Source organism: Thunnus albacares, chromosome 5, assembly GCF_914725855.1.
Source record: "Thunnus albacares chromosome 5, fThuAlb1.1, whole genome shotgun sequence".
Taxonomy (NCBI): Eukaryota; Metazoa; Chordata; class Actinopteri; order Scombriformes; family Scombridae; genus Thunnus; species Thunnus albacares.
Genome location: NC_058110.1, coordinates 5,170,113 through 5,182,536, shown reverse-complemented (window position 1 = coordinate 5,182,536; position 12,424 = coordinate 5,170,113). Strand labels below are relative to the sequence as shown.

At 38.4% G+C, this 12,424-nt stretch overlaps 1 long non-coding RNA gene across 1 annotated transcript; it reads left to right on the top strand.

The window, feature by feature from the left end:
- The first annotated feature begins 11,566 nt into the window (after window positions 1–11,566).
- Window positions 11,567–11,996, top strand: LOC122982144. The gene is made up of 3 exons (XR_006403404.1): window positions 11,567–11,592; window positions 11,717–11,773; window positions 11,864–11,996. It is a non-coding gene; the product is annotated as an uncharacterized LOC122982144 (long non-coding RNA).
- Window positions 11,997–12,424: the final 428 nt, after the last annotated feature.

Sequence of the window (12,424 nt, the reverse complement as noted above, 5' to 3'; positions counted from 1 at the left end):
TGAGATGTTCCTATGGAAGGGAGATATAATGATGACAAATACTGTATAATGTTTTCTTCATCTACAGTCTTGGGTTGCAAGTATAGATTTTCATAGTAGTTTTGGAAGATTTAATCGATTTCATTTGGCTCATAAGTTATTTTATTGGTTGTAATTTTATGTAATGTATTTTTCATTTGTTGAGCCCTAAGGCGTTTGGCTAGAATTTTGGTTGCTTTTGAGCCTGACTCGTAAAAGCTTTGTTTGGTAAATCTCAGTTTCTTTTCCAATTCATCATTCAGAATGTCACTTATTTGGTCTTTTACTTCTTTAATCTGGTGTTTCAACCCTTGGTCTCCTTCTTTTGGTTGTCGCTTCTCTAATTTTCTCAGTGTTTTTTCCAGTTCATCATATTTTGTCCTCTTCAACTTTTTTAGAAAAGCTGTCCGTGAAATGAGTTTTCCTCTTATTATTGCTTTAACTGTGTCACATACAATAGTTGGGTCCACTTGACCAGTCATATTATCTTTTATGCATTGTTTAATTTCTTCTTTAATCTCCTTAACCGCTGTGTCCTTGTTTAGAACACTGATATTTAGTCTCCATAATGTACACTTCAGTCTGTCATTCAGATGTATAGTTAAATAGATTACATTGTGGTCTGACAAATCTGCTGTTCCTATGGAGCATTCCCTCACCCTGTGTCTGTCTGTAATGTTCATCAAAAAGGAATCTATTCTGGAGTGAACACAGTGGGTAGCTGAGTAATGGGTGTAGTCTTTTTCAGATGCATGAAGGTTCCTCCAGACATCAAACATACATGTTTCTTGAATCAGAGGGTTGAGATCTCTTGATTTAGGACATTTAGATCTTTTTATACTTGTTGGGTCTATAGAGTGGTTTAGGACTGTGTTCCAGTCCCCTGCACAGACTAATACTCCTTCACCTTCAGAGGTTAATATGTGAAATAAAGACTATTGCTCTCTGGAGGGGCATATATATTGGCAAATGTGACAAGGGTGTTATCAATTCTTCCTTTGATAATTACATATCTACCCTGTGTATCACTCTTTTCCATAATCAATTCAAAATTAAGACTATTAGAAATGAGAGTAGCAACCCCTCTCTTCCGACTGTTTTCACGGGAGCTAAAAAAGAGTTTAAGTATCCAAACTTTTTCAACTTCTCATGTTCATTTTTGGACATATGAGTCTCTTGGAGAAATATGATTTGCCCTTTATCCTTTTTCATTTTAGCAAGTACCTTACTTCTCTTTACAGGGTTACTCAGGCCATTTACATTTAAAGAAGCACATTTCAGATTATGTGACCCTATCATTTATACTCTTCAAAGTGAACAAGCAAGTGGCCCCACAAGACAAACTCTTAACTTGAACTGCAACTAAAAAACTTACACATGTACTTGAACCGACCTCCACTGAGGGAGAATCGTGAACCCCCTCAGCTGTGACCCCGTTGGTGGGTCGCGGGAAAAGCCTCTCACTCCGAGAGGGCCCAATATAAGGGGTAGATAATGAGTCAAAAACCAATGTCTCTACCATCCTATTAGTCCAACTTTTACTTTGTAGAAAAATGGCCGCCTCTTCCAGGCGTCTGATGCTCTGTGAGGTTAGAAAGAAAGAACTACAAAGTTATCATACCGGGTAGTGCAATGTAAGCCCGTGTTCATGATTCCTCGGTGTGTCCTCTTTGGAACTCCCGAAGTTTATCCCTCGGTCTCCACGCCGCAGCCGTCCCATTCTCCTGACGCCCCACTGCCTGCTGCCATCCCATCCGTTCCAGAAGCCGTGTCTTGGGGAGACTCTCTCCTTCGGTGGACTCCGGTTCTACCATGGAGAGGCCATTCTTCTTCAGCTCTCTCTGTGCCTCCTGTGCGGTGCTGTATGTGAGGACTCCCGTGGCCCAGTGGATCCGCATGCTTGTATATGGTGTTTGGAAGCGGATACCTTTTTCTCTAAGGGCTTTTTTGATCGCATTATATTCCTTGCGCTTTTTAATTAGCTCTGATGCATAATTGTGGTCAAAGTAGATTAATCTTTCACCCACTTGTATTTTCTTCTTTTTCCAAGTTTCTCTCAGTATCAGCTCCTTAGTGGTAAACTCCAAAAAGTTGATGACAATGGGTCTCGGGGGCGCATCGGGTCAGGATCTGGGCGCCAAAGTCTGGTGAGCTTGCTGTATTTTCAGGTCCGCGTCTTGAGATGCTGGCAACTGACTTTTGATGAATTTCTCTACATACTGTAGTACCGAGTCTCCCTCTTCCGACTCTGCCACCCCGAAGTGGCGTATGTTGTTTCTTCTTGATCGAGATTCTAAGTCCGTTAATTTTTGCTGCAGGGATCTTTGTTGTTTGAAGTACGTACAGAGCATCTCTGTTGCCTCCTCTGTCCATCCCTCCACCTGCTCCACCCGGGACTCTGCCTCATCAACACGGTCTGACAGACTCTGCACTGCCGTTGCCAGGTTGTCGAGTTTCCCATTGACTTCTTGCCTTAGTTGGGAAATTTCCTGTTTCAGGCAATCATTGTGCCCCTTCATATCATTTTTTAGATCATTAATCGCTCTAATGACATCTCCGGAGTCTGTGTTTGTTGTGGGGTTTCTCTCGCTTGCCACTGCTCCACTACAGGTGTTAGCTTGAGCTAGCCCGGTGTTGCTAGCATTCGATGTCGAGTTGATTTTTTCTTGCGCTTTTGGCATTTTTCCTTTTTCCTTGGTCTTTGGTGGTTCTTCTGCCACTCGTCGTACCCTTGCTAAAATAAGTGAGGAGTTATCGAGTTGCAAGGTGAGTAATATCTACCAGGCCTGGGAGAGCGACTCCAGAGTGTGTCTTGCTACGCCATCAGCCTGCTGGGTGTTACTTTAATGCGTCTCTTTTCATCCAATGTGCTTTCACCGGTAGGGAACTGAACAGGGAAAGACATGGCCTCCAGTTTAGGTGTTCTGAAAAAGCTTACTGGACTGTTTCTTTCAGCTGGGGCAACAGAGTATATTCCTTCACTGAAACACAATATCTCCACTGCAACATCAGGTGGCTGAAGGCATGATTCAAGAGCAAAACCACCATTAGGCATGTCACCTTCTTGTTCTGAATCATTTTTCTGCTCCTATGGTTGACTGTCATCACCAAGTAGCATGTCATTGTTTTGTTGTTCATTTGCAGGATCATGTTCTGCCTCACACAGTGCATTACTCTCACACCTGTCAATTTCCATCATATCATCTTCATCATAATCATCACCATCCATTTTAAGCACCAAGTTGTTGGCTACAGCAAGGGTGGACATGGCTCAATTTTTAAGGTATTTATGGCAGGTGGAACAGATCCATTCTTTCCTCCTCTCATCAGGCACCTTGCACTGTTGTTCATTTCTGCAGTCATCTCCACAAACATGAACATACTTTCCTGTCAGGCATGCTGCAATAACCTCTGGATTTTTGACATAATTTGACCTTGTGCAGGGTTGTACTTGGTTTGGAAATGAAGCCTTATGACACACAGTGCACACATAAGTGGGACCGGCCTTAATTTTTGATCTGAAAATATGGCCTCCTTGATCAAAGAGTTGTCATCCTCTCTGTCACTCTCATGTGTTTGTGTATTTATTTGTCTGTACTTCCTTTTTATTTTCATAGCACACCTCATGTTCTGCAGACTCCTAAATGCAAGATTGTTCTTATACCTATCTCGCATTTGTTGTCTCATTAGTTCTCTGTGTCTAATCGAAAATGCTTGGTCATGAGCATAACGCTTGGTGATATACTGTATTTGCTTCTGCCTGAAATCAACATTGTATTGTATCAGGTTGTTATATATTTTTTTCTTTTGTTGTAATTCAGAATTGTTTCGATATTTCCTGTTTGAGTAAGATATTTCCTTTGCTTTGTATGTTTCAGCAGAAGCATACTTTTCCTTTTCTTTCCTTTTCTGATTCTCTTTTCTTTGTGATACCTTTTCAGAGAGCAATAGTCTCCTCTTATATCTTCCCCTTTGCTGTTTACTAAGTTTTGACAGTTTACAGGAGATGTTGTGTAAGACATTATCACTGGCCATAATATTTATTATTGTAGCAGATAAGTCTGAATCATTTTGAGGAGCATCATGTGATGTGAGAGAATTCAAGCTGCATTGGCTTGATGGTTCTGGTTTAGTTTCCATATCAGTGAGTACTTCTTGTACAATGTTATTAGAGCCATCACTGATGAGAGTGTTTATCTTAGGACCACTTAGGCTTGACTCTTTTTGAGGAGCATCATACAAACAAAGTGGTTGATACAGCAGCAGTGTGAGTTGTAGGTCGACTCTCTTTGTCTGGCATAGCGTCATTCAAGTTGGCTGAGTTCACATTGTAAAACTCCAAAGGCATCAACTCATAAGTACAGGTACACTGTGTTCCAAACATTTGGTGACACTTCATGATCCTGTCAATCATATCACTCAGACGCGTGAATGTCAGCATTACAGCAGTACCAACACAGGGTGATCTTAGGGGTACAGGCAAACCATTAGCTCCTCTGGAGTGTGGATCAAAGAAACTGTATCTGCCTGATGTGGTTCTGAATACTGCGATACATAACCCAGTCATTATGAGCAATACATACTGCACATCTGATAACAGACAGCTCAGTCCTGCCTTTAGGTCAAAGAAGCTTTGTGCAGATTCCAGTAAAGGTCCTCCTAATGTTCCGCACCTGGAAGGTTGTGCCATGTCCACATTATATATGCATCTGTGTGCATGAACCTCAGCAGGAAGCTCATCAGCAGCCAAATGGATATTGTTAGGAAACCTTTTTCTGGCCTGTTTATACATCACATCACCCTTATCCAAAACAAGGTCATGCTCTGCTCTGGTGATGTTTTCATTCTCATGAAGGAATGCAAGAAAGGTTAGTGAGTTACAAGTACACTGGTGATTTCTGGATTCCTGGCTGTATTTAAGAGAAGCTTGGCTGCAGGATGCACAAACTTGTGTTACAGAAGCCTGATGTCCCAGGTTTACACTGTCTGCATGAGAAGGCCCTGCTATACAGGAAGCATCACTGTGACATCCTCTCTTTACAATGTCAGCATAAGAGATCTTTGTTACACGCAATCCATCATGTTGACCTGTATTGTTTACCCGGTAAGCATGAGAAGGCCCTGCTACACATGGATCATCACTGTGAAATCCCATCTTTACAGTGTCAGCATATGATACCTGTGGTACACCTGGCACATCACTTTGACCTCTCTGGTTTACCTGGTAAGCATGAGAACGTCCTGCTACATATAGATTATCACTGTGACATCCCCTTTTTATAACATCTGCATAAGATACCTCTGGAACACATGATGCATCTCTTTGACCACTGCTATGACGACCAACATCTGATTGTTCAGTTGCCATTGTACAGTGAATCTCATTTGACCTCTACCAGCACAGGCTTGCAGCTTGGGACCTCTTAGTCTTTCTTGGCATTGTTGTTGTGTTCCAAAACCACAAATCTAAATGTTTTACTTTTATTGTACACAATCAAGATACTGAACACAATATTACTGATAAACGATTGTTGTTAATGTAACAGAATAACAGAATTAGAAGATAGATGAAACCTGTATTTGCTTTTAATAATCTAAACCCTTAGGGACAGTAAATTAACACACAAAAGAGCTCAGGTTTGTTTCAAATGTATTGAATTTATAATTTACTTAAAGAACAAGAATATTAACAGTGACTAAAAATATGTTTTCCAGAAAATCCTGATCAAGCTGTTATAATATTCAAGATAAAACTTTTAGGAGATCTATATTAATATATTATATATATATATTAACTCAAATTTTATTTACTGACACAATATTTGTAGTTTAGTATGTGATATGAATGAGTTCAATATCAAAGTCAGTGGCAGCAACGTCAGTTCAGTTCCTTATATTGTCTTCAGGTTTATATCTAGAAAACCACAATCAAATCTTTATCCGATTTATTACAGTATATGAAAAGTTAAATGACAACGTACTTCTATACAGCTACTGATTCAAACAATGTGAGTGGGTCTGTGTCTTTGGTGTGTGTTTATGTGAATCAGGGATAAGGAGTACAATGTTGTGTCACTTTTACACTTATTTACACTAGATGACTAAAGAAAAAATGATTGTAGTCAAATATGAAGATATTTCCAAACAAAACAGACCTTTGGGTACAAACCTACAGAGGTCTGAAACAGCAACAAATTCAGGAACAACTACAGTTCATTCCTCGTATTTATATAAATGTTCACTCCAATCTTACTTCTTAGGTATGTTGTTTTACAAGAACAGTATTATCTTTAAATATGCACTTGCTTCAACAAATATAGAAATGAACAAGATTCAACCTTTACTACAATTGGCCTTTACAGTCTGTAATAAGGTTTTTTTGACAAGCAGAACAAAATAAGATGTGTTTTTCAATTCAATTTCAAAACAATGACTACTTTGATATAATTGGTTTCAAAGTGGCTAGATTAAATTACAAATCAAACTCAATATAGACTAAGATATAGGAAACCTCTTTATAGAAATCGTTCTAGTACTCTAAGAATACAGAGTTCAGTTCCTTCAGGTTTCTAATTGTATACAAAAGGATATTTATGATGTAAAAAGTTTTTAAATGTTGTTAAATCTGTAGAATATATATTCAATGCAAAAACTTGAGTTTAACACTGACACAGTACATAAGATGAATTGTGCTAATTCCAATGCTATTGACGTTAAGATTTCAATCTACCTAAATTTCAATAAAGCTTTTCAGTTGTTTTTGTAGTAATCCAAAGTACTTGGGACTAAGGAATTAACTTACTTCAGTTCCTACAGATTTCAAAATGCCTCAATGTATACTTGCCGTTACAATTTAAGTTTGACACACTAGAAAGGATAAATTAATACCAATGCTATTTATAATGTCAATACTTTAAAGTTTTACCACAGAACTACACACAATTCAAATATTTTCCACTAATATTCCAATACCCAATCAGTAGTCCACTATCAGCTATGATCTGCCCTGATCCTCAACTGTGTGCACTTACTGAGAAATGTTGGCTCTGCAGACCTGGAACAGCCAGTCCTCCTTTCAGATGTCTGTAATTTAATATCAGGTTAAACAAAACAATTGAAATGTGTAGCAATGTATAACTGCTTTCAAAAAGAAGTGCCTTTAACTTTAACTTAATAAATAAGGGTAAAAGATTTCTAACATAAATGAAAAAGAAATATAAAATTTATAATAAAATGTATAGTATGGCAAAATATTCAGGTATGACAGTTTCACAAGGTGTGAGAGTTTGAGATTTTTAGCATTTGAGAGGTTTTGAGCAGTTTGAAAGGGTCTTGAGCAGTTTCAGAGGGTTTCAGCATCAGCTGAACCCTCCCCCCAGGTCTGCACTCAGGCTTGGCACAGAGAAAGAGACAGAGAGAATGAATTGTGAATGTCTTATTATTGTTGTATTACATTATTTTTTACAGTGTTTCTATGCTTTAGCAACACTGTGACTTAACATAGTCCTGCCAATGCAAACAATGTACAGTAAATTTGACTATATAGTAGACTAACACACACAAAACATGTTTAATGTTCTCTGCCATTTTCTTGTTCTTTTTATTTATCTAACTTAATGAGTTGTATTTTTTTCTTCTCATTATTGAACATTACACTGATGTTTTTTAATTGTAAAGTTAGACTAGCCCAATCTTCAATCATCTAACAATCTTTCACACACACACACACACACACACACACACACACACACACACACACACACACACACACACACACACACACACACACACACACACACACAAACATGAGCAAACAAACGTACACTGAGGTATTTCTTAAAGTAACTACACTACTTGTATAACACATTTTAAATAGATAAAGATTTTTTTTTTTTTTTTAGTGTGCAGTATGAAGAGCTTCTTAATGATGATGAATAAATATACAGCAGCGTAACTTGTTCTGTCATGAAAGATGAAACTAGTAGTGGATCATTTTCCTTGTTATTTTGACTTGTTTAACTCATAATTTGTTATTTTTCCCTACTCACTATAAATTTTAGTTGACTCCAGAATTTGCATGGACCATATAGTTTGATATACATTTATTTATATGCATGAATATCATTTATATATCAAAATATTTTGTGATGAATAAAAGTGGACATTGGATTTTGATCACTTGAGAGATTTGTAAGAGATTATGTTTAAGTTTTCAGTAATAATTAGTTACTCTTCTAATACAATTCTCACTAATTGTATTACTTCAGTGAAGGACTTTCTGATAGATATGTGAGCTGAGGTGTAGATCTGCCTCCTGTCTGCTGCACTGTGATCAGATATTTAGATTACAATTTGTATATTTAGATTACATTACATTTTAGATCATTTTTTAGAAAGTAATCACTAACTTTACTTGATTACTTTTTTGAATAACTTACCAATCACTGCCCACAGGTATATGTGAATGTGAAATTTTGACATAATCATCTTTAACATACTGAATTTCACAGTGTCTGAGTACTACATGTATTGTGAATGCTATGCAACATTATGTATTACATGACAATTTAAAGTGACTGCACATTGAATATTTCCAACAGATCAAAAGTCTCTGATTATTGAATTAAAAAAACTGTTGAGGAAGCAATTATTCAACACGCACTATGGATAAAAGTATTTAAATAGTTTTTCGGAGGACTTCTCCCTCCTGTAACCTTTTTGGTTGTATATCTTTTTGATTATTTTAAATTTTAACATTAATTCTACTAACTTAGTTGGTATTACCAAGACCCTGCTGTGCAGTGGTTGTGTGTGATCCAATCAGGAATACTCACTTTTCAACACTGGAAGAACCAAGGCTGTAAAACAAAAACAAAACAAAACAAAAACACTTATCAGAAACTGGCAGGTCAACTCAAACATTAAATAAATAAAAAATCTGAATGGCACAAGAAGTTACCATTTACTACATTCCATTGTTTTTACTGATACATTCAACTTTTTTCCATCACTTGTCTAAATGTCAAACAAATAAACCACTCAGACTAACATGCCAGACAGAGTTTTGATAGAGGACCAGAGAGTTTCTGGACAGCAGAATAACTGTAAGAGAAACTGAAAACATTCATTAGACAGCTGTTGCAATAGAAGAAATTCAATTAAGCAACTTCTACTTGAAATGTCACTTAATATCTTTACATTGACAGAACCTGAAAGAACGATCACCTCCATATACCCCAATTAAGATGACAGCTCCAGTTGTTGCCAGATTTATGTGAAAAACACTGGTGTTGTGAAATTTGTATGTGGGGCTGTTTAGAGTAGTGTTTCAGTTAGGGTTGGGCGATGTCTACAGAACTGTCATTTGACGATGCCCACAGTGAAACATAGCAATGGACAGTGATATGGGGGGGTGGGGTTGATAAATTACTCTTATTGGCTTTTTCCTCGCAAAGCTTTTATTGGACTTACAGTAACGTAACGAGTGTATTTGTTGTCAACTCGAGTACTTCACCTTGTTCACCATCTCTCCTCTGCTCTGCTCAGAGGACACTCACACATGCACAGAGCGCTCAGCCCTGCCTGCAGTGAAACAGAGAAGGAGAGAAACTCAGCATGACCATAAATGACAGCAAAGCACAGTAGACACTGTTTTATTATGTTATTTACTTAATTTATGTGTACTTGTTTCATTTCAGCTCAGAGTGAGCGTCTACTGCATTTTGCTGTCATTTAAGGTCGTGCTAAGTTTCAGTTCTCCTCTGTTTCACTGCAGGTGGGCCTGAGCGCTCCATGCATGTGTGTGTGCATGTTCCCTGAGTGGAGCAGAGGAGAGACAGTGAACCCGGTCGACTTGAAGACAACTAACTATACTTGTTGTGTTACTGTAAGTGCAATAAAAGCTTTGTGAGTAAAAAGCCAATAAGAGTAATGTAATCCAAGCAAAAGATGGGGGGGTAAAAATGATCTCAGTAAGTGTGTATGAGAAATGTCTGTAATCACTAATTTTCCATTCATGTGTGTGAACTTACTGTTGAGTCACCACAGTGTCACCAACACTGATAAAAAAGTCACATAAACACAAAATAAATAAATTGTGTGTGAATCTAAACAAAATAAAAGGTTCACAATACTAAATAGTTATACACAGTCAAGTTATGTGGTCTATTGTCAATTTCAGTTACATTATGTCCATACTTACCAACAAAAGCGCAGATATCTATGAATTTCTCTTTGTCCAAGAGAGGAAACAATATGTTATTGTCTTCTGTGTGCATGTGTGATTACACAACAAAAGCTAACAAAATTACAAAACACCCACAACAACATAGAAGGCAAAATACTGCTCCATCTCAGCTCTTTGTATACTTGGGGTCCGTTTCACAAAGCAGGTTCAACAAACTCTGAGTCTAATCCTGAACTCTGAGTTGATCTACTCAGAGATAGCAAACCCTGAGTTTCCGGTTCCAGAACAGCTGATTTGAGTCAGTTTAATCAACTCGGAGTAGTTTCACTTGTAGTTAAGTGCATGCACCACAATTATAAAAAGCCAGCATCAATGGAGCCCCAATTCAACAAGTCACCATGGCAATGGGGAAGAAGAGAGCTGCATTCTTCACCCCACTAGAACTAGAGATCTTAATGCGCTCATACTGCAAGTTTGAACATGTTTTCAGAAAGAAGTGCAACACCGCTGCAGCTGCAAAAGAGAGGGAGATGGCTTGGGAGAACATTGCTGCTCGTGTCAATGCGTAAGTTTAAATGTAGTCCTTTGCAATCACAATAATATTACAGGGGAAAACTGCTTGAATGGTAGTCTATTAATTTATTTCATTCAGGAGCAATCCCACAGGAGAGAAGCGCACTTAGCAGCAGCTTAGGATGAAATATAAAAACATTGTTCAAACAGGTGAGATATTGGCATAATCTCATGGGGGTACCTCATTTTGATCATGTTTTACATTATAAAGTAAATATTAAGTGGCTGTTTGACTGTGCAGTTGTTTTATCCCCAACATAATGCTGGTTTCACACACATAAATGTATTCTCATCTGTATTATGTTCTGTTATATAATTAAGCCTATTTAAACTAACACAGACTTCTACTCATCCAACAGAAAGAATGCAGATGCCCGTAAAACGGGTGGTGGCCCAGCACCGCCACCTCTAATGGAGGCGGAGGAGCTGGCCCTAAGCCAGAATTTAGGAAGGCCAGTGGCTGAGGGAATCCCTGGAGGGAGCTCATCCTCTGAGCCCAACCCCCAAGACACAAGTGCCTTTATAAAATGTAATATGCCTAGGCCTATATATCTTTTTTTGAGCCTATTCATACAAATATTTATTTCCCTTTCATGTCTTTTTTCTTTTTTCCCAACAGACTCTGATGGTGCTATCTGCCTGGTAGAGCCCCCTTATGCCACAACAGACCTTGTAACTATAAGTAGGCAATACTCCAAAGATTTTGCCAAATGGTAGTTTAAGTATACTGAAACATATCACTCATCTAGGATGAAGAGGACGAGGAAACTGTGTCTGCTGCCTTTACTGAGGGGGATCCAGAAAGGCCTATAGAGGTAACATCTCGATATGTTACTGATAAATCTCTTCCCATTCACATTTCTTACCATTCTGGTGGAATATAGAGTGTGACATTTAGCCTACACTGAAATATTAACACATTCTCATCCTTTTTAACAGAGCATGGCTGGGCAGCAGCAGGAGGGTCTCTCAACTTCCACTGCACAGATTGACACAGTGAGATAGATGTTCAGTAAACACCAGAGGTTCATTCTGTGGAATTCATGTGCAACTGTATAATTTAATGTCCTCCTTATGTATTCTCAGTTACCAGTAAAAGAAGTTTACAGAATTCACGAGCTGAAAAAAATAAAGAAAACGGATAAAGAAATGCTGTACTTGGACCGCCAGATTAGGAGGGCAGATCTGGAAATTGAAACACTGGAGAACAAGTTAGAGGTGGGTGCATGGTCACAGATGTTAATTATGTTAACTATTGGAACGTTAACTAAACTGGCTTTTGTATTTGTAGGAAATAAAGAAGACCAAATGAAATGTGTGTTATGCCTTTATTTGACTGCTGTGGTGATGATGATGGTGACTTAAACTCTAAAGTGATTATGGCATATGGTGTCTCTGACTGCTCTGCCGTCCTGGATAGCTGGCAGGTGGATGGGGTCATCATCAGGATCTTCAATTTGTAAGGCAGGGTGTTGCTCTCCTCTAATAGTGGCAATATTATGAAGAACAACACATGCCACAATAATATCACAGGCCCTCTCAGGGGTCACCCTGAGGTGACGTAGGCACTGGAAACTGGCTTTCAGCAGGCCTATGGTCATCTCCACTCGGGCTCTCATCCTGCAGTGAGCCCGGTTGAAGTTCTGT